Source organism: Onthophagus taurus, chromosome 8 (genome assembly GCF_036711975.1).
Source record: "Onthophagus taurus isolate NC chromosome 8, IU_Otau_3.0, whole genome shotgun sequence".
Classification (NCBI taxonomy): domain Eukaryota; kingdom Metazoa; phylum Arthropoda; class Insecta; order Coleoptera; family Scarabaeidae; genus Onthophagus; species Onthophagus taurus.
The window spans coordinates 12,530,274-12,558,230 of NC_091973.1; positions in this window are offsets into that span (position 1 = coordinate 12,530,274).

The window sequence follows — 27,957 nt, forward strand, 5'->3', positions numbered from 1 at the left end:
TATTGGTGATATTCAGGCGCCAAATGACATCTTGGAGCATGTTGGAGATAAAAAACAAAATGTGCCCAAAACGTGATATTATGACATTATACGCCGTTTTGAGCGATGTTTGAACTTTCTATCACTTTCGGTTCCGATAATTCTGTTGACCATATTTGTGATATTCAGGCGCCAAATGACATCTTGGAGCATGTTGGAGATAAAAAACAAAATGTGCCCAAAACGTGATATTATGACATTATACGCCGTTTTGAGCCATGTTTGAACTTTCTATCACTTTCGGTTCCGATAATTCTGTTGACCATATTTGTGATATTCAGGCGCCAAATGACATCTTGGAGCATGTTGGAGATAAAAAACAAAATGTGCCCAAAACGTGATATTATGACGTCATACGCCGTTCTGAGCCATGTTTGAACTTTCTATCACTTTTGGTTCCGGTAATTCTGTTGACCATACTTGCGATATTCAGGCGTCAAATGACATCTTGGAGCATGTTCGAGATAAAAAACAAAATGTGCCCAAAACGTGATATTATGACGTTATACGCCGTTCTGAGACATGTTTGAACTTTCTATCACTTTTCGTTCCGGTAATTCTGTCGACCATATATTTGATATTCAGATGCCAAATGTCACATTGGAGCATGTTGGAGATAAAAAACAAAATGTGCCCAAAACGTGATATTATGACGTTATACGACGTTCTGAGCCATGTTTGAACTTTCTATCACTTTTGATTCCGATAATTCTGCTGATCATATTTGTGATATTCAGGCGCCAAATGACATCTTGGAGCATGTTGGAGATAAAAAACAAAATGTGCCCAAAACGTGATATTATGACGTTATACGACGTTCTGAGCCATGTTTGAACTTTCTATCACTTTTGGTTCCGATAATTCTGCTGACCATATTTGTGATATTCAGGCGCCAAATGACATCTTGGAGCATGTTGGAGATAAAAAACAAAATGTGCCCAAAACGTGATATTATGACGTTATACGCCCTTTTGAGCCATGTTTGAACTTTCTATCACTTTCGGTTCCGATAATTCTGCTGACCATATTTGTGATATTCAGACGCCAAATGACATCTTGGAGCAAGTTGGAGATAAAAATCAAAATGTGCCCAAAACGTGATATTATGACATTATACGCCGTTTTGAGCCATGTTTGAACTTTCTATCACTTTCGGTTCCGATAATTCTGTTGACCATATTGGTGATATTCAGGCGCCAAATGACATCTTGGAGCATGTTGGAGATAAAAAACAAAATGTGCCCAAAACGTGATATTATGACATTATACGCCGTTTTGAGCCATGTTTGAACTTTCTATCACTTTCGGTTCCGATAATTCTGTTGACCATATTTGTGATATTCAGGCGCCAAATGACATCTTGGAGCATGTTGGAGATAAAAAACAAAATGTGCCCAAAACGTGATATTATGACGTCATACGCCGTTCTGAGCCATGTTTGAACTTTCTATCACTTTTGGTTCCGGTAATTCTGTTGACCATACTTGCGATATTCAGGCGTCAAATGACATCTTGGAGCATGTTCGAGATAAAAAACAAAATGTGCCCAAAACGTGATATTATGACGTTATACGCCGTTCTGAGACATGTTTGAACTTTCTATCACTTTTCGTTCCGGTAATTCTGTCGACCATATATTTGATATTCAGATGCCAAATGTCACATTGGAGCATGTTGGAGATAAAAAACAAAATGTGCCCAAAACGTGATATTATGACGTTATACGACGTTCTGAGCCATGTTTGAACTTTCTATCACTTTTGATTCCGATAATTCTGCTGACCATATTTGTGATATTCAGGCGCCAAATGACATCTTGGAGCATGTTGGAGATAAAAAACAAAATGTGCCCAAAACGTGATATTATGACGTTATACGACGTTCTGAGCCATGTTTGAACTTTCTATCACTTTTGGTTCCGATAATTCTGCTGACCATATTTGTGATATTCAGGCGCCAAATGACATCTTGGAGCATGTTGGAGATAAAAAGCAAAATGTGCCCAAAACGTGATATTATGACGTTATACGACGTTCTGAGCCATGTTTGAACTTTCTATCACTTTTGGTTCCGATAATTCTGCTGACCATATTTGTGATATTCAGGCGCCAAATGACATCTTGGAGCATTTTGGAGATAAAAAACAAAATGTGCCCAAAACGTGATATTATGACGTTATACGACGTTCTGAGCCATGTTTGAACTTTCTATCACTTTTGGTTCCGATAATTCTGCTGACCATATTTGTGATATTCAGGCGCCAAATGACATCTTGGAGCATGTTGGAGATAAAAAACAAAATGTGCCCAAAACGTGATATTATGACGTTATACGACGTTCTGAGCCATGTTTGAACTTTCTATCACTTTTGGTTCCGATAATTCTGCTGACCATATTTGTGATATTCAGGCGCCAAATGACATCTTGGAGCATGTTGGAGATAAAAAACAAAATGTGCCCAAAACGTGATATTATGACGTTATACGACGTTCTGAGCCATGTTTGAACTTTCTATCACTTTTGGTTCCGATAATTCTGCTGACCATATTTGTGATATTCAGGCGCCAAATGACATCTTGGAGCATGTTGGAGATAAAAAACAAAATGTGCCCAAAACGTGATATTATGACGTTATACGACGTTCTGAGCCATGTTTGAACTTTCTATCACTTTTGGTTCCGATAATTCTGCTGACCATATTTGTGATATTCAGGCGCCAAATGACATCTTGGAGCATGTTGGAGATAAAAAACAAAATGTGCCCAAAACGTGATATTATGACGTTATACGCCCTTTTGAGCCATGTTTGAACTTTCTATCACTTTTGGTTCCCGTAATTCTGTCGACCATATTTGTGATATTCAGGCGTCAAATGACATCTTGGGGCATGTTGGAGATAAAAAACAAAATGTGCCCAAAACGTGATATTATGACGTTATACGCCGTTTTGAGCCATGTTTGAACTCTCTATCACTTTTGGTTCCGGTAATCCTGTCGACCATATTTGTGATATTCAGGCGTCAAATGACATCTTGGAGCATGTTGGAGATAAAAAACAAAATGTGCCCAAAACGTGATATTATGACGTTATACGCCGTTTTGAGCCATGTTTGAACTCTCTATCACTTTTGATTCCGATAATTCTGCTGACCATATTTGTGATATTCAGACGCCAAATGACATCTTGGAGCAAGTTGGAGATAAAAAACAAAATGTGCCCAAAACGTGATATTATGACGTTATACGACGTTCTGAGCCATGTTTGAACTTTCTATCACTTTTGGTTCCGATAATTCTGCTGACCATATTTGTGATATTCAGGCGCCAAATGACATCTTGGAGCATGTTGGAGATAAAAAACAAAATGTGCCCAAAACGTGATATTATGACGTTATACGCCCTTTCGAGCCATGTTTGAACTTTCTATCACTTTTGGTTCCGGTAATTCTGTCGACCATATTTGTGATATTCAGGCGTCAAATGACATCTTGGAGCATGTTGGAGATAAAAAACAAAATGTGCCCAAAACGTGATATTATGACGTTATACGCCGTTTTGAGCCATGTTTGAACTCTCTATCACTTTTGGTTCCGATAATTCTGCTGACCATATTTGTGATATTCAGGCGTCAAATGACATCTTGGAGCATGTTGGAGATAAAAAACAAAATGTGCCCAAAACGTGATATTATGACGTTATACGCCCTTTTGAGCCATGTTTGAACTTTCTATCAATTTTCGTTCCGGTAATTCTGTCGACCATATTTGTGATATTCAGGCGTCAAATGACATCTTGGAGCATGTTGGAGATAAAAAACAAAATGTGCCCAAAACGTGATATTATGACGTTATACGCCCTTTTGAGCCATGTTTGAACTTTCTATCACTTTTGGTTCCGGTAATTCTGTCGACCATATTTGTGATATTCAGGCGTCAAATGACATCTTGGAGCATGTTGGATATAAAAAACAAAATGTGCCCAAAACGTGATATTATGACGTTATACGCCGTTTTGAGCCATGTTTGAACTCTCTATCACTTTTGGTTCCGGTAATCCTGTCGACCATATTTGTGATATTCAGGCGTCAAATGACATCTTGGAGCAAGTTGGAGATAAAAAATAAAATGTGCCCAAAACGTGATATTATGACGTTATACGACGTTCTGAGCCATGTTTAAACTTTCTATCACTTTTGGTTCCGATAATTCTGCTGACCATATTTGTGATATTCAGGCGCCAAATGACATCTTGGAGCATGTTGGAGATAAAAAACAAAATGTGCCCAAAACGTGATATTATGACGTTATACGACGTTCTGAGCCATGTTTGAACTTTCTATCACTTTTGGTTCCGATAATTCTGCTGACCATATTTGTGATATTCAGGCGCCAAATGACATCTTGGAGCATGTTGGAGATAAAAAACAAAATGTGCCCAAAACGTGATATTATGACGTTATACGCCCTTTTGAGCCATGTTTGAACTTTCTATCACTTTTGGTTCCCGTAATTCTGTCGACCATATTTGTGATATTCAGGCGTCAAATGACATCTTGGGGCATGTTGGAGATAAAAAACAAAATGTGCCCAAAACGTGATATTATGACGTTATACGCCGTTTTGAGCCATGTTTGAACTCTCTATCACTTTTGGTTCCGGTAATCCTGTCGACCATATTTGTGATATTCAGGCGTCAAATGACATCTTGGAGCATGTTGGAGATAAAAAACAAAATGTGCCCAAAACGTGATATTATGACGTTATACGCCGTTTTGAGCCATGTTTGAACTCTCTATCACTTTTGATTCCGATAATTCTGCTGACCATATTTGTGATATTCAGACGCCAAATGACATCTTGGAGCAAGTTGGAGATAAAAAACAAAATGTGCCCAAAACGTGATATTATGACGTTATACGACGTTCTGAGCCATGTTTGAACTTTCTATCACTTTTGGTTCCGATAATTCTGCTGACCATATTTGTGATATTCAGGCGCCAAATGACATCTTGGAGCATGTTGGAGATAAAAAACAAAATGTGCCCAAAACGTGATATTATGACGTTATACGCCCTTTCGAGCCATGTTTGAACTTTCTATCACTTTTGGTTCCGGTAATTCTGTCGACCATATTTGTGATATTCAGGCGTCAAATGACATCTTGGAGCATGTTGGAGATAAAAAACAAAATGTGCCCAAAACGTGATATTATGACGTTATACGCCGTTTTGAGCCATGTTTGAACTCTCTATCACTTTTGGTTCCGATAATTCTGCTGACCATATTTGTGATATTCAGGCGTCAAATGACATCTTGGAGCATGTTGGAGATAAAAAACAAAATGTGCCCAAAACGTGATATTATGACGTTATACGCCCTTTTGAGCCATGTTTGAACTTTCTATCAATTTTCGTTCCGGTAATTCTGTCGACCATATTTGTGATATTCAGGCGTCAAATGACATCTTGGAGCATGTTGGAGATAAAAAACAAAATGTGCCCAAAACGTGATATTATGACGTTATACGCCGTTTTGAGCCATGTTTGAACTCTCTATCACTTTTGGTTCCGATAATTCTGCTGACCATATTTGTGATATTCAGACGCCAAATGACATCTTGGAACAAGTTGGAGATAAAAAACAAAATGTGCCCAAAACGTGATATTATGACGTTATACGCCGTTCTGAGACATGTTTGAACTTTCTATCACTTTTCGTTCCGGTAATTCTGTCGACCATATATTTGATATTCAGATGCCAAATGTCACATTGGAGCATGTTGGAGATAAAAAACAAAATGTGCCCAAAACGTGATATTATGACGTTATACGCCGTTCTGAGCCATGTTTGAACTTTCTATCACTTTCGGTTCCGATAATTCTGCTGACCATATTTGTGATATTCAGGCGCCAAATGACATCTTGGAGCATGTTGGAGATAAAAAACAAAATGTGCCCAAAATGTGATATTATGACGTTATACGACGTTCTGAGCCATGTTTGAACTTTCTATCACTTTTGGTTCCGATAATTCTGCTGACCATATTTGTGATATTCAGGCGCCAAATGACATCTTGGAGCATGTTGGAGATAAAAAACAAAATGTGCCCAAAACGTGATATTATGACGTTATACGCCGTTTTGAGCCATGTTTGAACTTTCTATCACTTTCGGTTCCGATAATTCTGTTGACCATATTTGTGATATACAGGCGTCAAATGACATCTTGGAGCATGTTGGAGATAAAAAACAAAATGTGCCCAAAACGTGATATTATGACGTTATACGCCCTTTCGAGCCATGTTTGAACTTTCTATCACTTTTGGTTCCGGTAATTCTGTCGACCATATTTGTGATATTCAGGCGTCAAATGACATCTTGGAGCATGTTGGAGATAAAAAACAAAATGTGCCCAAAACGTGATATTATGACGTTATACGCCGTTTTGAGCCATGTTTGAACTCTCTATCACTTTTGGTTCCGATAATTCTGCTGACCATATTTGTGATATTCAGGCGTCAAATGACATCTTGGAGCATGTTGGAGATAAAAAACAAAATGTGCCCAAAACGTGATATTATGACGTTATACGCCCTTTTGAGCCATGTTTGAACTTTCTATCAATTTTCGTTCCGGTAATTCTGTCGACCATATTTGTGATATTCAGGCGTCAAATGACATCTTGGAGCATGTTGGAGATAAAAAACAAAATGTGCCCAAAACGTGATATTATGACGTTATACGCCGTTTTGAGCCATGTTTGAACTCTCTATCACTTTTGGTTCCGATAATTCTGCTGCCCATATTTGTGATATTCAGACGCCAAATGACATCTTGGAACAAGTTGGAGATAAAAAACAAAATGTGCCCAAAACGTGATATTATGACGTTATACGCCGTTCTGAGACATGTTTGAACTTTCTATCACTTTTCGTTCCGGTAATTCTGTCGACCATATATTTGATATTCAGATGCCAAATGTCACATTGGAGCATGTTGGAGATAAAAAACAAAATGTGCCCAAAACGTGATATTATGACGTTATACGCCGTTCTGAGCCATGTTTGAACTTTCTATCACTTTCGGTTCCGATAATTCTGCTGACCATATTTGTGATATTCAGACGCCAAATGACATCTTGGAGCAAGTTGGAGATAAAAAACAAAATGTGCCCAAAACGTGATATTATGACGTTATACGCCCTTTCGAGCCATGTTCGAACTTTCTATCACTTTTGGTTCCGGTAATTCTGTCGACCATATTTGTGATATTCAGGCGTCAAATGACATCTTGGAGCATGTTGGAGATAAAAAACAAAATGTGCCCAAAACGTGATATTATGACGTTATACGCCCTTTTGAGCCATGTTTGAACTTTCTATCACATTCGGTTCCGATAATTCTGTTGACCATATTTGTGATATTCAGGCGCCAAACGACATCTTGGAGCATGTTGGAGATAAAAAACAAAATGTTCCCAAAACGTGTTATTATGACGTTATACGCCGTTCTGAGCCATGTTTGAACTTTCTATCACTTTTGGTTCCGGTAATTCTGTTGACCATACTTGTGATATTCAGGCGTCAAATGACATCTAGGAGCAAGTTGGAGATAAAAAACAAAATGTGCCCAAAACGTGATATTATGACGTTATACGCCGTTTTGAGCCATGTTTGAACTTTCTATCACTTTTGGTTCCGATAATTCTGCTGACCATATTTGTGATATTCAGACGCCAAATGACATCTTGGAGCAAGTTGGAGACAAAAAACAAAATGTGCCCAAAACGTGATATTATGACGTTATACGCCGTTCTGAGCCATGTTTGAACTTTCTATCACTTTTGGTTCCGATAATTCTGCTGACCATATTTGTGATATTCAGACGCCAAATGACATCTTGGAGCAAGTTGGAGATAAAAAACAAAATGTGCCCAAAACGTGATATTATGACGTTATACGCCGTTCTGAGCCATGTTTGAACTTTCTATCACTTTCGGTTCCGATAATTCTGTTGACCATATTTGTGATATTCAGGCGTCAAATGACATCTTGGAGCATGTTGGAGATAAAAAACAAAATGTGCCCAAAACGTGATATTATGACGTTATACGCCGTTTTGAGCCATGTTTGAACTTTCTATCACTTTTGGTTCCGATAATTCTGCTGACCATATTTGTGATATTCAGACGCCAAATGACATCTTGGAGCAAGTTGGAGATAAAAAACAAGATGTGCCCAAAACGTGATATTATGACGTTATACGCCGTTCTGAGCCATGTTTGAACTTTCTATCACTTTTGGTTCCGATAATTCTGCTGACCATATTTGTGATATTCAGACGCCAAATGACATCTTGGAGCAAGTTGGAGATAAAAAACAAAATGTGCCCAAAACGTGATATTATGACGTTATACGCCGTTCTGAGCCATGTTTGAACTTTCTATCACTTTCGGTTCCGATAATTCTGTTGACCATATTTGTGATATTCAGGCGTCAAATGACATCTTGGAGCATGTTGGAGATAAAAAACAAAATGTGCCCAAAACGTGATATTATGACTTTATACGCCGTTTTGAGCCATGTTTGAACTTTCTATCACTTTTGGTTCCGATAATTCTGCTGACCATATTTGTGATATTCAGACGCCAAATGACATCTTGGAGCAAGTTGGAGATAAAAAACAAAATGTGCCCAAAACGTGATATTATGACGTTATACGCCGTTCTGAGCCATGTTTGAACTTTCTATCACTTTTGGTTCCGATAATTCTGCTGACCATATTTGTGATATTCAGACGCCAAATGACATCTTGGAGCAAGTTGGAGATAAAAAACAAAATGTGCCCAAAACGTGATATTATGACGTTATACGCCGTTCTGAGCCATGTTTGAACTTTCTATCACTTTCGGTTCCGATTATTCTGTTGACCATATTTGTGATATTCAGGCGTCAAATGACATCTTGGAGCATGTTGGAGATAAAAAACAAAATGTGCCCAAAACGTGATATTATGACTTTATACGCCGTTTTGAGCCATGTTTGAACTTTCTATCACTTTTGGTTCCGATAATTCTGCTGACCATATTTGTGATATTCAGACGCCAAATGACATCTTGGAGCAAGTTGGAGATAAAAAACAAAATGTGCCCAAAACGTGATATTATGACGTTATACGCCGTTCTGAGCCATGTTTGAACTTTCTATCACTTTTGGTTCCGATAATTCTGCTGACCATATTTGTGATATTCAGACGCCAAATGACATCTTGGAGCAAGTTGGAGATAAAAAACAAAATGTGCCCAAAACGTGATATTATGACGTTATACGCCGTTCTGAGCCATGTTTGAACTTTCTATCACTTTCGGTTCCGATTATTCTGTTGACCATATTTGTGATATTCAGGCGTCAAATGACATCTTGGAGCATGTTGGAGATAAAAAACAAAATGTGCCCAAAACGTGATATTATGACGTTATACGCCCTTTTGAGCCATGTTTGAACTTTCTATCACTTTTGGTTCCGGTAATTCTGTCGACCATATTTGTGATATTCAGGCGTCAAATGACATCTTGGAGCATGTTGGAGATAAAAAACAAAATGTGCCCAAAACGTGATATTATGACGTTATACGCCGTTTTGAGCCATGTTTGAACTTTCTATCACTTTCGGTTCCGATAATTCTGTTGACCATATTTGTGATATTCAGGCGCCAAATGACATCTTGGAGCATGTTGGAGATAACAAACAAAATGTACCCAAAACGTGATATTATGACGTTATACGCCCTTTTGAGCCATGTTTGAACTTTCTATCACTTTTGGTTCCGGTAATTCTGTCGACCATATTTGTGATATTCAGGCGTCAAATGACATCTTGGAGCATGTTGGAGATAAAAAACAAAATGTGCCCAAAACGTGATATTATGACGTTATACGCCGTTTTGAGCCATGTTTGAACTCTATCACTTTTGGTTCCGGTAATTCTGTCGACCATATTTGTGATATTCAGACGCCAAATGACATCTTGGAGCAAGTTGGAGATAAAAAACAAAATGTGCCCAAAACGTGATATTATGACGTTATACGCCGTTCTGAGCCATGTTTGAACTTTCTATCACTTTCGGTTCCGATTATTCTGTCGACCATATTTGTGATATTCAGGCGTCAAATGACATCTTGGGGCATGTTGGAGATAAAAAACAAAATGTGCCTAAAACGTGATATTATGACGTTATACGCCGTTTTGAGCCATGTTTGAACTCTCTATCACTTTTGGTTCCGGTAATCCTGTCGACCATATTTGTGATATTCAGGCGTCAAATGACATCTTGGAGCATGTTGGAGATAAAAAACAAAATGTGCCCAAAACGTGATATTATGACGTTATACGCCGTTTTGAGCCATGTTTGAACTCTCTATCACTTTTGATTCCGATAATTCTGCTGACCATATTTGTGATATTCAGACGCCAAATGACATCTTGGAGCAAGTTGGAGATAAAAAACAAAATGTGCCCAAAACGTGATATTATGACGTTATACGACGTTCTGAGCCATGTTTGAACTTTCTATCACTTTTGGTTCCGATAATTCTGCTGACCATATTTGTGATATTCAGGCGCCAAATGACATCTTGGAGCATGTTGGAGATAAAAAACAAAATGTGCCCAAAACGTGATATTATGACGTTATACGCCCTTTCGAGCCATGTTTGAACTTTCTATCACTTTTGGTTCCGGTAATTCTGTCGACCATATTTGTGATATTCAGGCGTCAAATGACATCTTGGAGCATGTTGGAGATAAAAAACAAAATGTGCCCAAAACGTGATATTATGACGTTATACGCCGTTTTGAGCCATGTTTGAACTCTCTATCACTTTTGGTTCCGATAATTCTGCTGACCATATTTGTGATATTCAGGCGTCAAATGACATCTTGGAGCATGTTGGAGATAAAAAACAAAATGTGCCCAAAACGTGATATTATGACGTTATACGCCCTTTTGAGCCATGTTTGAACTTTCTATCAATTTTGGTTCCGGTAATTCTGTCGACCATATTTGTGATATTCAGGCGTCAAATGACATCTTGGAGCATGTTGGAGATAAAAAACAAAATGTGCCCAAAACGTGATATTATGACGTTATACGCCGTTTTGAGCCATGTTTGAACTCTCTATCACTTTTGGTTCCGATAATTCTGCTGACCATATTTGTGATATTCAGACGCCAAATGACATCTTGGAGCAAGTTGGAGATAAAAAACAAAATGTGCCCAAAACGTGATATTATGACGTTATACGCCGTTCTGAGACATGTTTGAACTTTCTATCACTTTTCGTTCCGGTAATTCTGTCGACCATATATTTGATATTCAGATGCCAAATGTCACATTGGAGCATGTTGGAGATAAAAAACAAAATGTGCCCAAAACGTGATATTATGACGTTATACGCCGTTCTGAGCCATGTTTGAACTTTCTATCACTTTTGGTTCCGATAATTCTGCTGACCATATTTGTGATATTCAGACGCCAAATGACATCTTGGAGCAAGTTGGAGATAAAAAACAAAATGTGCCCAAAACGTGATATTATGACGTTATACGCCGTTCTGAGACATGTTTAAACTTTCTATCACTTTTCGTTGCGGTAATTCTGTCGACCATATATTTGATATTCAGATGCCAAATGTCACATTGGAGCATGTTGGAGATAAAAAACAAAATGTGCCCAAAACGTGATATTATGACGTTATACGCCGTTCTGAGCCATGTTTGAACTTTCTATCACTTTTGGTTCCGATAATTCTGCTGACCATATTTGTGATATTCAGGCGCCAAATGACATCTTGGAGCATGTTGGAGATAAAAAACAAAATGTGCCCAAAACGTGATATTATGACGTTATACGCCGTTTTGAGCCATGTTTGAACTTTCTATCACTTTCGGTTCCGATAATTCTGCTGACCATATTTGTGATATTCAGGCGCCAAATGACATCTTGGAGCATGTTGGAGATAAAAAACAAAATGTGCCCAAAACGTGATATTATGACGTTATACGCCGTTTTGAGCCATGTTTGAACTTTCTATCACTTTCGGTTCCGATAATTCTGTTGACCATATTTGTGATATACAGGCGTCAAATGACATCTTGGAGCATGTTGGAGATAAAAAACAAAATGTGCCCAAAACGTGATATTATGACGTTATACGCCCTTTTGAGCCATGTTTGAACTTTCTATCACTTTTGGTTCCGGTAATTCTGTCGACCATATTTGTGATATTCAGGCGTCAAATGACATCTTGGAGCATGTTGGAGATAAAAAACAAAATGTGCCCAAAACGTGATATTATTACGTTATACGCCCTTTGAGCCATGTTTGAACTTTCTATCACTTTCGGTTCCGATAATTCTGTTGACCATATTTGTGATATTCAGGCGCCAAACGACATCTTGGAGCATGTTGGAGATAAAAAACAAAATGTGCCCAAAACGTGTTATTATGACGTTATACGCCGTTCTGAGCCATGTTTGAACTTTCTATCACTTTTGGTTCCGGTAATTCTGTTGACCATACTTGTGATATTCAGGCGTCAAATGACATCTAGGAGCAAGTTGGAGATAAAAAACAAAATGTGCCCAAAACGTGATATTATGACGTTATACGCCGTTTTGAGCCATGTTTGAACTTTCTATCACTTTTGGTTCCGATAATTCTGCTGACCATATTTGTGATATTCAGACGCCAAATGACATCTTGGAGCAAGTTGGAGATAAAAAACAAAATGTGCCCAAAACGTGATATTATGACGTTATACGCCGTTCTGAGACATGTTTGAACTTTCTACCACTTTTCGTTCCGGTAAATCTGTCTACCATATATTTGATATTCAGATGCCAAATGTCACATTGGAGCATGTTGAAGATAAAAAACAAAATGTGCCCAAAACGTGATATTATGACGTTATACGCCGTTCTGAGCCATGTTTGAACTTTCTATCACTTTTGGTTCCGATAATTCTGCTGACCATATTTGTGATATTCAGACGCCAAATGACATCTTGGAGCAAGTTGGAGATAAAAAACAAAATGTGCCCAAAACGTGATATTATGACGTTATACGCCGTTCTGAGCCATGTTTGAACTTTCTATCACTTTCGGTTCCGATAATTCTGTTGACCATATTTGTGATATTCAGGCGTCAAATGACATCTTGGAGCATGTTGGAGATAAAAAACAAAATGTGCCCAAAACGTGATATTATGACGTTATACGCCCTTTTGAGCCATGTTTGAACTTTCTATCACTTTTGGTTCTGGTAATTCTGTCGACCATATTTGTGATATTCAGGCGTCAAATGACATCTTGGAGCATGTTGGAGACAAAAAACAAAATGTGCCCAAAACGTGATATTATGACGTTATACGACGTTCTGAGCCATGTTTGAACTTTCTATCACTTTTGGTTCCGATAATTCTGCTGACCATATTTGTGATATTCAGGCGCCAAATGACATCTTGGAGCATGTTGGAGATAAAAAACAAAATGTGCCCAAAACGTGATATTATGACGTTATGCGACGTTCTGAGCCATGTTTGAACTTTCTATCACTTTTGGTTCCGATAATTCTGCTGACCATATTTGTGATATTCAGGCGCCAAATGACATCTTGGAGCATGTTGGAGATAAAAAACAAAATGTGCCCAAAACGTGATATTATGACGTTATACGGCCTTTTGAGCCATGTTTGAACTTTCTACCACTTTCGGTTCCGATAATTCTGTTGACCATATTTGTGATATTCAGGCGCCAAACGACATCTTGGAGCATGTTCGAGATAAAAAACAAAATGTGCCCAAAACGTGTTATTATGACGTTATACGCCGTTTTGAGCCATGTTTGAACTTTCTATCACTTTTGGTTCCGATAATTCTGCTGACCATATTTGTGATATTCAGACGCCAAATGACATCTTGGAGCATGTTAGAGATAAAAAAAAAATGTGCCCAAAACGTGATATTATGACGTTATACGCCGTTTTGAGCCATGTTTGAACTCTCTATCACTTTTGGTTCCGATAATTCTGCTGACCATATTTGTGATATTCAGACGCCAAATGACATCTTGGAGCATGTTGGAGATAAAAAACAAAATGTGCCCAAAACGTAATATTGTGACGTTATACGCCGTTCTGGGCCATGTTTGAACTTTCTATCACTTTTGGTTCCGGTAATTCTGTTGACCATATTTGTGATATTCAGGCGCCAAACGACATCTTGGAGCATGTTCGAGATAAAAAACAAAATGTGCCCAAAACGTGTTATTATGACGTTATACGCCGTTTTGAGCCATGTTTGAACTTTCTATCACTTTTGGTTCCGATAATTCTGCTGACCATATTTGTGATATTCAGACGCCAAATGACATCTTGGAGCATGTTAGAGATAAAAAAAAAATGTGCCCAAAACGTGATATTATGACGTTATACGCCGTTTTGAGCCATGTTTGAACTCTCTATCACTTTTGGTTCCGATAATTCTGCTGACCATATTTGTGATATTCAGACGCCAAATGACATCTTGGAGCATGTTGGAGATAAAAAACAAAATGTGCCCAAAACGTAATATTGTGACGTTATACGCCGTTCTGAGCCATGTTTGAACTTTCTATCACTTTTGGTTCCGGTAATTCTGTTGACCATATATTTGATATTCAGGCGCCAAATGACATCTTGGAGCATGTTGGAGATAAAAAACAAAATGTGCCCAAAACGTGATATTATAACGTTATACGACGTTCTGAGCCATGTTTGAACTCTCTATCACTTTCGGTTCCGGTAATTCTGTTGACCATATATGTGATATTCAGGCGCCAAATGACATCTTGAAGCATGTTGGAGATAAAAAACAAAATGTGCCCAAAACGTGATATTATGACGTTATACGACGTTCTTAGCCATGTTTGAACTTTCTATCACTTTTGGTTCCGATAATTCTGCTGACCATATTTGTGATATTCAGGCGCCAAATGACATCTTGGAGCATGTTGGAGATAAAAAACAAAATGTGCCCAAAACGTGATATTATGACGTTATACGACGTTCTTAGCCATGTTTGAACTTTCTATCACTTTTGGTTCCGATAATTCTGCTGACCATATTTGTGATATTCAGGCGCCAAATGACATCTTGGAGCATGTTGGAGATAAAAAACAAAATGTGCCCAAAACGTGATATTATGACGTTATACGCCCTTTTGAGCCATGTTTGAACTTTCTATCACTTTCGGTTCCGATAATTCTGCTGACGATATTTGTGATATTCAGGCGTCAAATGACATCTAGGAGCAAGTTGGAGATAAAAAACAAAATGTGCCCAAAACGTGATATTATGACGTTATACGCCGTTCTGAGCCATGTTTGAACTTTCTATCACTTTTGGTTCCGATAATTCTGCTGACCATATTTGTGATATTCAGGCGTCAAATGACATCTTGGAGCAAGTTGGAGATAAAAAACAAAATGTGCCCAAAACGTGATATTATTACGTTATACGCCCTTTTGAGCCATGTTTGAACTTTCTATCACTTTTGGTTCCGGTAATTCTGTCGACCATATTTGTGATATTCAGGCGTCAAATGACATCTTGGAGCATGTTGGAGATAAAAAACAAAATGTGCCCAAAACGTGGTATTATGACGTTATACGACGTTCTGAGCCATGTTTGAACTTTCTATCACTTTTGGTTCCGATAATTCTGTTGACCATATTTGTGATATTCAGGCGCCAAACGACATCTTGGAGCATGTTCGAGATAAAAAACAAAATGTGCCCAAAACGTGATATTATGACGTTATACGCCCTTTTGAGCCATGTTTGAACTTTCTATCACTTTCGGTTCCGATAATTCTGCTGACGATATTTGTGATATTCAGGCGTCAAATGACATCTAGGAGCAAGTTGGAGATAAAAAACAAAATGTGCCCAAAACGTGATATTATGACGTTATACGCCGTTCTGAGCCATGTTTGAACTTTCTATCACTTTTGGTTCCGATAATTCTGCTGACCATATTTGTGATATTCAGACGCCAAATGACATCTTGGAGCATGTTAGAGATAAAAAAAAAATGTGCCCAAAACGTGATATTATGACGTTATACGCCGTTTTGAGCCATGTTTGAACTCTCTATCACTTTTGGTTCCGATAATTCTGCTGACCATATTTGTGATATTCAGACGCCAAATGACATCTTGGAGCATGTTGGAGATAAAAAACAAAATGTGCCCAAAACGTAATATTGTGACGTTATACGCCGTTCTGAGCCATGTTTGAACTTTCTATCACTTTTGGTTCCGGTAATTCTGTTGACCATATATTTGATATTCAGGCGCCAAATGACATCTTGGAGCATGTTGGAGATAAAAAACAAAATGTGCCCAAAACGTGATATTATAACGTTATACGACGTTCTGAGCCATGTTTGAACTCTCTATCACTTTCGGTTCCGGTAATTCTGTTGACCATATATGTGATATTCAGGCGCCAAATGACATCTTGAAGCATGTTGGAGATAAAAAACAAAATGTGCCCAAAACGTGATATTATGACGTTATACGACGTTCTTAGCCATGTTTGAACTTTCTATCACTTTTGGTTCCGATAATTCTGCTGACCATATTTGTGATATTCAGGCGCCAAATGACATCTTGGAGCATGTTGGAGATAAAAAACAAAATGTGCCCAAAACGTGATATTATGACGTTATACGACGTTCTTAGCCATGTTTGAACTTTCTATCACTTTTGGTTCCGATAATTCTGCTGACCATATTTGTGATATTCAGGCGCCAAATGACATCTTGGAGCATGTTGGAGATAAAAAACAAAATGTGCCCAAAACGTGATATTATGACGTTATACGCCCTTTTGAGCCATGTTTGAACTTTCTATCACTTTCGGTTCCGATAATTCTGCTGACGATATTTGTGATATTCAGGCGTCAAATGACATCTAGGAGCAAGTTGGAGATAAAAAACAAAATGTGCCCAAAACGTGATATTATGACGTTATACGCCGTTCTGAGCCATGTTTGAACTTTCTATCACTTTTGGTTCCGATAATTCTGCTGACCATATTTGTGATATTCAGGCGTCAAATGACATCTTGGAGCAAGTTGGAGATAAAAAACAAAATGTGCCCAAAACGTGATATTATGACGTTATACGCCCTTTTGAGCCATGTTTGAACTTTCTATCACTTTTGGTTCCGGTAATTCTGTCGACCATATTTGTGATATTCAGGCGTCAAATGACATCTTGGAGCATGTTGGAGATAAAAAACAAAATGTGCCCAAAACGTGGTATTATGACGTTATACGACGTTCTGAGCCATGTTTGAACTTTCTATCACTTTTGGTTCCGATAATTCTGTTGACCATATTTGTGATATTCAGGCGCCAAACGACATCTTGGAGCATGTTCGAGATAAAAAACAAAATGTGCCCAAAACGTGGTATTATGACGTTATACGACGTTCTGAGCCATGTTTGAACTTTCTATCACTTTTGGTTCCGATAATTCTGTTGACCATATTTGTGATATTCAGGCGCCAAACGACATCTTGGAGCATGTTCGAGATAAAAAACAAAATGTGCCCAAAACGTGTTATTATGACGTTATACGCCGTTTTGAGCCATGTTTGAACTTTCTATCACTTTTGGTTCCGATAATTCTGCTGACCATATTTGTGATATTCAGACGCCAAATGACATCTTGGAGCAAGTTGGAGATAAAAAACAAAATGTGCCCAAAACGTGATATTATGACGTTATACGCCGTTCTGAGACATGTTTGAACTTTCTATCACCTTTCGTTCCGGTAATTCTGTCGACCATATATTTGATATTCAGATGCCAAATGTCACATTGGAGCATGTTGAAGATAAAAAACAAAATGTGCCCAAAACGTGATATGATGACGTTATACGCCGTTCTGAGCCATGTTTGAACTTTCTATCACTTTTGGTTCCGATAATTCTGCTGACCATATTTGTGATATTCAGGCGCCAAATGACATCTTGGAGCATGTTGGAGATAAAAAACAAAATGTGCCCAAAACGTGATATTATGACGTTATACGCCGTTTTGAGCCATGTTTGAACTTTCTATCACTTTCGGTTCCGATAATTCTGTTGACCATATTTGTGATATTCAGGCGTCAAATGACATCTTGGAGCATGTTGGAGATAAAAAACAAAATGTGCCCAAAACGTGATATTATGACGTTATACGCCCTTTTGAGCCATGTTTGAACTTTCTATCACTTTCGGTTCCGATAATTCTGCTGACCATATTTGTGATATTCAGACGCCAAATGACATCTTGGAGCATGTTGGAGATAAAAAACAAAATGTGCCCAAAACGTGATATTATGACGTTATACGCCGTTCTGAGACATGTTTGAACTTTCTATCACTTTTCGTTCCGGTAATTCTGTCGACCATATATTTGATATTCAGATGCCAAATGTCACATTGGAGCATGTTGAAGATAAAAAACAAAATGTGCCCAAAACGTGATATTATGACGTTATACGCCGTTCTAAGCCATGTTTGAACTTTCTATCACTTTTGGTTCCGATAATTCTGCTGACCATATTTGTGATATTCAGACGCCAAATGACATCTTGGAGCAAGTTGGAGATAAAAAACAAAATGTGCCCAAAACGTGATATTATGACGTTATACGCCGTTCTGAGTCATGTTTGAACTTTCTATCACTTTCGCTTCCGATAATTCTGTTGACCATATTTGTGATATTCAGGCGTCAAATGACATCTTGGAGCATGTTGGAGATAAAAAACAAAATGTGCCCAAAACGTGATATTATGACGTTATACGACGTTCTGAGCCATGTTTGAACTTTCTATCACTTTTGGTTCCGATAATTCTGCTGACCATATTTGTGATATTCAGGCGCCAAATGACATCTTGGAGCATGTTGGAGATAAAAAACAAAATGTGCCCAAAACGTGATATTATGACGTTATACGCCCTTTTGAGCCATGTTTGAACTTTCTATCACTTTCGGTTCCGATAATTCTGTTGACCATATTTGTGATATTCAGGCGCCAAACGACATCTTGGAGCATGTTGGAGATAAAAAACAAAATGTGCCCAAAACGTGTTATTATGACGTTATACGCCGTTCTGAGCCATGTTTGAACTTTCTATCACTTTTGGTTCCGGTAATTCTGTTGACCATACTTGTGATATTCAGGCGTCAAATGACATCTAGGAGCAAGTTGGAGATAAAAAACAAAATGTGCCCAAAACGTGATATTATGACGTTATACGCCGTTTTGAGCCATGTTTGAACTTTCTATCACTTTTGGTTCCGGTAATTCTGTCGACCATATTTGTGATATTCAGGCGTCAAATGACATCTTGGAGCATGTTGGAGATAAAAAACAAAATGTGCCCAAAACGTGATATTATGACGTTATACGACGTTCTGAGCCATGTTTGAACTTTCTATCACTTTTGGTTCCGATAATTCTGCTGACCATATTTGTGATACTCAGGCGCCAAATGACATCTTGGAGCATGTTGGAGATAAAAAATAAAATGTGCCCAAAACGTGGTATTATGACGTTATACGACGTTCTGAGCCATGTTTGAACTTTCTATCACTTTTGGTTCCGATAATTCTGTTGACCATATTTGTGATATTCAGGAGCCAAACGACATCTTGGAGCATGTTCGAGATAAAAAACAAAATGTGCCCAAAACGTGGTATTATGACGTTATACGACGTTCTGAGCTATGTTTGAACTTTCTATCACTTTTGGTTCCGATAATTCTGTTGACCATATTTGTGATATTCAGGCGCCAAACGACATCTTGGAGCAAGTTGGAGATAAAAAACAAAATGTGCCCAAAACGTGATATTATGACGTTATACGCCGTTCTGAGCCATGTTTGAACTTTCTATCACTTTCGGTTCCGATTATTCTGTTGACCATATTTGTGATATTCAGGCGTCAAATGACATCTTGGAGCATGTTGGAGATAAAAAACAAAATGTGCCCAAAACGTGATATTATGACGTTATACGCCCTTTTGAGCCATGTTTGAACTTTCTATCACTTTTGGTTCCGGTAATTCTGTCGACCATATTTGTGATATTCAGGCGTCAAATGACATCTTGGAGCATGTTGGAGATAAAAAACAAAATGTGCCCAAAACGTGATATTATGACGTTATACGCCGTTTTGAGCCATGTTTGAACTTTCTATCACTTTCGGTTCCGATAATTCTGTTGACCATATTTGTGATATTCAGGCGCCAAATGACATCTTGGAGCATGTTGGAGATAACAAACAAAATGTACCCAAAACGTGATATTATGACGTTATACGCCCTTTTGAGCCATGTTTGAACTTTCTATCACTTTTGGTTCCGGTAATTCTGTCGACCATATTTGTGATATTCAGGCGTCAAATGACATCTTGGAGCATGTTGGAGATAAAAAACAAAATGTGCCCAAAACGTGATATTATGACGTTATACGCCGTTTTGAGCCATGTTTGAACTCTATCACTTTTGGTTCCGGTAATTCTGTCGACCATATTTGTGATATTCAGACGCCAAATGACATCTTGGAGCAAGTTGGAGATAAAAAACAAAATGTGCCCAAAACGTGATATTATGACGTTATACGCCGTTCTGAGCCATGTTTGAACTTTCTATCACTTTCGGTTCCGATTATTCTGTCGACCATATTTGTGATATTCAGGCGTCAAATGACATCTTGGGGCATGTTGGAGATAAAAAACAAAATGTGCCTAAAACGTGATATTATGACGTTATACGCCGTTTTGAGCCATGTTTGAACTCTCTATCACTTTTGGTTCCGGTAATCCTGTCGACCATATTTGTGATATTCAGGCGTCAAATGACATCTTGGAGCATGTTGGAGATAAAAAACAAAATGTGCCCAAAACGTGATATTATGACGTTATACGCCGTTTTGAGCCATGTTTGAACTCTCTATCACTTTTGATTCCGATAATTCTGCTGACCATATTTGTGATATTCAGACGCCAAATGACATCTTGGAGCAAGTTGGAGATAAAAAACAAAATGTGCCCAAAACGTGATATTATGACGTTATACGACGTTCTGAGCCATGTTTGAACTTTCTATCACTTTTGGTTCCGATAATTCTGCTGACCATATTTGTGATATTCAGGCGCCAAATGACATCTTGGAGCATGTTGGAGATAAAAAACAAAATGTGCCCAAAACGTGATATTATGACGTTATACGCCCTTTCGAGCCATGTTTGAACTTTCTATCACTTTTGGTTCCGGTAATTCTGTCGACCATATTTGTGATATTCAGGCGTCAAATGACATCTTGGAGCATGTTGGAGATAAAAAACAAAATGTGCCCAAAACGTGATATTATGACGTTATACGCCGTTTTGAGCCATGTTTGAACTCTCTATCACTTTTGGTTCCGATAATTCTGCTGACCATATTTGTGATATTCAGGCGTCAAATGACATCTTGGAGCATGTTGGAGATAAAAAACAAAATGTGCCCAAAACGTGATATTATGACGTTATACGCCCTTTTGAGCCATGTTTGAACTTTCTATCAATTTTGGTTCCGGTAATTCTGTCGACCATATTTGTGATATTCAGGCGTCAAATGACATCTTGGAGCATGTTGGAGATAAAAAACAAAATGTGCCCAAAACGTGATATTATGACGTTATACGCCGTTTTGAGCCATGTTTGAACTCTCTATCACTTTTGGTTCCGATAATTCTGCTGACCATATTTGTGATATTCAGACGCCAAATGACATCTTGGAGCAAGTTGGAGATAAAAAACAAAATGTGCCCAAAACGTGATATTATGACGTTATACGCCGTTCTGAGACATGTTTGAACTTTCTATCACTTTTCGTTCCGGTAATTCTGTCGACCATATATTTGATATTCAGATGCCAAATGTCACATTGGAGCATGTTGGAGATAAAAAACAAAATGTGCCCAAAACGTGATATTATGACGTTATACGCCGTTCTGAGCCATGTTTGAACTTTCTATCACTTTTGGTTCCGATAATTCTGCTGACCATATTTGTGATATTCAGACGCCAAATGACATCTTGGAGCAAGTTGGAGATAAAAAACAAAATGTGCCCAAAACGTGATATTATGACGTTATACGCCGTTCTGAGACATGTTTAAACTTTCTATCACTTTTCGTTGCGGTAATTCTGTCGACCATATATTTGATATTCAGATGCCAAATGTCACATTGGAGCATGTTGGAGATAAAAAACAAAATGTGCCCAAAACGTGATATTATGACGTTATACGCCGTTCTGAGCCATGTTTGAACTTTCTATCACTTTTGGTTCCGATAATTCTGCTGACCATATTTGTGATATTCAGGCGCCAAATGACATCTTGGAGCATGTTGGAGATAAAAAACAAAATGTGCCCAAAACGTGATATTATGACGTTATACGCCGTTTTGAGCCATGTTTGAACTTTCTATCACTTTCGGTTCCGATAATTCTGCTGACCATATTTGTGATATTCAGGCGCCAAATGACATCTTGGAGCATGTTGGAGATAAAAAACAAAATGTGCCCAAAACGTGATATTATGACGTTATACGCCGTTTTGAGCCATGTTTGAACTTTCTATCACTTTCGGTTCCGATAATTCTGTTGACCATATTTGTGATATACAGGCGTCAAATGACATCTTGGAGCATGTTGGAGATAAAAAACAAAATGTGCCCAAAACGTGATATTATGACGTTATACGCCCTTTTGAGCCATGTTTGAACTTTCTATCACTTTTGGTTCCGGTAATTCTGTCGACCATATTTGTGATATTCAGGCGTCAAATGACATCTTGGAGCATGTTGGAGATAAAAAACAAAATGTGCCCAAAACGTGATATTATTACGTTATACGCCCTTTGAGCCATGTTTGAACTTTCTATCACTTTCGGTTCCGATAATTCTGTTGACCATATTTGTGATATTCAGGCGCCAAACGACATCTTGGAGCATGTTGGAGATAAAAAACAAAATGTGCCCAAAACGTGTTATTATGACGTTATACGCCGTTCTGAGCCATGTTTGAACTTTCTATCACTTTTGGTTCCGGTAATTCTGTTGACCATACTTGTGATATTCAGGCGTCAAATGACATCTAGGAGCAAGTTGGAGATAAAAAACAAAATGTGCCCAAAACGTGATATTATGACGTTATACGCCGTTTTGAGCCATGTTTGAACTTTCTATCACTTTTGGTTCCGATAATTCTGCTGACCATATTTGTGATATTCAGACGCCAAATGACATCTTGGAGCAAGTTGGAGATAAAAAACAAAATGTGCCCAAAACGTGATATTATGACGTTATACGCCGTTCTGAGACATGTTTGAACTTTCTACCACTTTTCGTTCCGGTAAATCTGTCTACCATATATTTGATATTCAGATGCCAAATGTCACATTGGAGCATGTTGAAGATAAAAAACAAAATGTGCCCAAAACGTGATATTATGACGTTATACGCCGTTCTGAGCCATGTTTGAACTTTCTATCACTTTTGGTTCCGATAATTCTGCTGACCATATTTGTGATATTCAGACGCCAAATGACATCTTGGAGCAAGTTGGAGATAAAAAACAAAATGTGCCCAAAACGTGATATTATGACGTTATACGCCGTTCTGAGCCATGTTTGAACTTTCTATCACTTTCGGTTCCGATAATTCTGTTGACCATATTTGTGATATTCAGGCGTCAAATGACATCTTGGAGCATGTTGGAGATAAAAAACAAAATGTGCCCAAAACGTGATATTATGACGTTATACGCCCTTTTGAGCCATGTTTGAACTTTCTATCACTTTTGGTTCTGGTAATTCTGTCGACCATATTTGTGATATTCAGGCGTCAAATGACATCTTGGAGCATGTTGGAGACAAAAAACAAAATGTGCCCAAAACGTGATATTATGACGTTATACGACGTTCTGAGCCATGTTTGAACTTTCTATCACTTTTGGTTCCGATAATTCTGCTGACCATATTTGTGATATTCAGGCGCCAAATGACATCTTGGAGCATGTTGGAGATAAAAAACAAAATGTGCCCAAAACGTGATATTATGACGTTATGCGACGTTCTGAGCCATGTTTGAACTTTCTATCACTTTTGGTTCCGATAATTCTGCTGACCATATTTGTGATATTCAGGCGCCAAATGACATCTTGGAGCATGTTGGAGATAAAAAACAAAATGTGCCCAAAACGTGATATTATGACGTTATACGGCCTTTTGAGCCATGTTTGAACTTTCTACCACTTTCGGTTCCGATAATTCTGTTGACCATATTTGTGATATTCAGGCGCCAAACGACATCTTGGAGCATGTTCGAGATAAAAAACAAAATGTGCCCAAAACGTGTTATTATGACGTTATACGCCGTTTTGAGCCATGTTTGAACTTTCTATCACTTTTGGTTCCGATAATTCTGCTGACCATATTTGTGATATTCAGACGCCAAATGACATCTTGGAGCATGTTAGAGATAAAAAAAAAATGTGCCCAAAACGTGATATTATGACGTTATACGCCGTTTTGAGCCATGTTTGAACTCTCTATCACTTTTGGTTCCGATAATTCTGCTGACCATATTTGTGATATTCAGACGCCAAATGACATCTTGGAGCATGTTGGAGATAAAAAACAAAATGTGCCCAAAACGTAATATTGTGACGTTATACGCCGTTCTGGGCCATGTTTGAACTTTCTATCACTTTTGGTTCCGGTAATTCTGTTGACCATATTTGTGATATTCAGGCGCCAAACGACATCTTGGAGCATGTTCGAGATAAAAAACAAAATGTGCCCAAAACGTGTTATTATGACGTTATACGCCGTTTTGAGCCATGTTTGAACTTTCTATCACTTTTGGTTCCGATAATTCTGCTGACCATATTTGTGATATTCAGACGCCAAATGACATCTTGGAGCATGTTAGAGATAAAAAAAAAATGTGCCCAAAACGTGATATTATGACGTTATACGCCGTTTTGAGCCATGTTTGAACTCTCTATCACTTTTGGTTCCGATAATTCTGCTGACCATATTTGTGATATTCAGACGCCAAATGACATCTTGGAGCATGTTGGAGATAAAAAACAAAATGTGCCCAAAACGTAATATTGTGACGTTATACGCCGTTCTGAGCCATGTTTGAACTTTCTATCACTTTTGGTTCCGGTAATTCTGTTGACCATATATTTGATATTCAGGCGCCAAATGACATCTTGGAGCATGTTGGAGATAAAAAACAAAATGTGCCCAAAACGTGATATTATAACGTTATACGACGTTCTGAGCCATGTTTGAACTCTCTATCACTTTCGGTTCCGGTAATTCTGTTGACCATATATGTGATATTCAGGCGCCAAATGACATCTTGAAGCATGTTGGAGATAAAAAACAAAATGTGCCCAAAACGTGATATTATGACGTTATACGACGTTCTTAGCCATGTTTGAACTTTCTATCACTTTTGGTTCCGATAATTCTGCTGACCATATTTGTGATATTCAGGCGCCAAATGACATCTTGGAGCATGTTGGAGATAAAAAACAAAATGTGCCCAAAACGTGATATTATGACGTTATACGACGTTCTTAGCCATGTTTGAACTTTCTATCACTTTTGGTTCCGATAATTCTGCTGACCATATTTGTGATATTCAGGCGCCAAATGACATCTTGGAGCATGTTGGAGATAAAAAACAAAATGTGCCCAAAACGTGATATTATGACGTTATACGCCCTTTTGAGCCATGTTTGAACTTTCTATCACTTTCGGTTCCGATAATTCTGCTGACGATATTTGTGATATTCAGGCGTCAAATGACATCTAGGAGCAAGTTGGAGATAAAAAACAAAATGTGCCCAAAACGTGATATTATGACGTTATACGCCGTTCTGAGCCATGTTTGAACTTTCTATCACTTTTGGTTCCGATAATTCTGCTGACCATATTTGTGATATTCAGGCGTCAAATGACATCTTGGAGCAAGTTGGAGATAAAAAACAAAATGTGCCCAAAACGTGATATTATTACGTTATACGCCCTTTTGAGCCATGTTTGAACTTTCTATCACTTTTGGTTCCGGTAATTCTGTCGACCATATTTGTGATATTCAGGCGTCAAATGACATCTTGGAGCATGTTGGAGATAAAAAACAAAATGTGCCCAAAACGTGGTATTATGACGTTATACGACGTTCTGAGCCATGTTTGAACTTTCTATCACTTTTGGTTCCGATAATTCTGTTGACCATATTTGTGATATTCAGGCGCCAAACGACATCTTGGAGCATGTTCGAGATAAAAAACAAAATGTGCCCAAAACGTGATATTATGACGTTATACGCCCTTTTGAGCCATGTTTGAACTTTCTATCACTTTCGGTTCCGATAATTCTGCTGACGATATTTGTGATATTCAGGCGTCAAATGACATCTAGGAGCAAGTTGGAGATAAAAAACAAAATGTGCCCAAAACGTGATATTATGACGTTATACGCCGTTCTGAGCCATGTTTGAACTTTCTATCACTTTTGGTTCCGATAATTCTGCTGACCATATTTGTGATATTCAGACGCCAAATGACATCTTGGAGCATGTTAGAGATAAAAAAAAAATGTGCCCAAAACGTGATATTATGACGTTATACGCCGTTTTGAGCCATGTTTGAACTCTCTATCACTTTTGGTTCCGATAATTCTGCTGACCATATTTGTGATATTCAGACGCCAAATGACATCTTGGAGCATGTTGGAGATAAAAAACAAAATGTGCCCAAAACGTAATATTGTGACGTTATACGCCGTTCTGAGCCATGTTTGAACTTTCTATCACTTTTGGTTCCGGTAATTCTGTTGACCATATATTTGATATTCAGGCGCCAAATGACATCTTGGAGCATGTTGGAGATAAAAAACAAAATGTGCCCAAAACGTGATATTATAACGTTATACGACGTTCTGAGCCATGTTTGAACTCTCTATCACTTTCGGTTCCGGTAATTCTGTTGACCATATATGTGATATTCAGGCGCCAAATGACATCTTGAAGCATGTTGGAGATAAAAAACAAAATGTGCCCAAAACGTGATATTATGACGTTATACGACGTTCTTAGCCATGTTTGAACTTTCTATCACTTTTGGTTCCGATAATTCTGCTGACCATATTTGTGATATTCAGGCGCCAAATGACATCTTGGAGCATGTTGGAGATAAAAAACAAAATGTGCCCAAAACGTGATATTATGACGTTATACGACGTTCTTAGCCATGTTTGAACTTTCTATCACTTTTGGTTCCGATAATTCTGCTGACCATATTTGTGATATTCAGGCGCCAAATGACATCTTGGAGCATGTTGGAGATAAAAAACAAAATGTGCCCAAAACGTGATATTATGACGTTATACGCCCTTTTGAGCCATGTTTGAACTTTCTATCACTTTCGGTTCCGATAATTCTGCTGACGATATTTGTGATATTCAGGCGTCAAATGACATCTAGGAGCAAGTTGGAGATAAAAAACAAAATGTGCCCAAAACGTGATATTATGACGTTATACGCCGTTCTGAGCCATGTTTGAACTTTCTATCACTTTTGGTTCCGATAATTCTGCTGACCATATTTGTGATATTCAGGCGTCAAATGACATCTTGGAGCAAGTTGGAGATAAAAAACAAAATGTGCCCAAAACGTGATATTATGACGTTATACGCCCTTTTGAGCCATGTTTGAACTTTCTATCACTTTTGGTTCCGGTAATTCTGTCGACCAT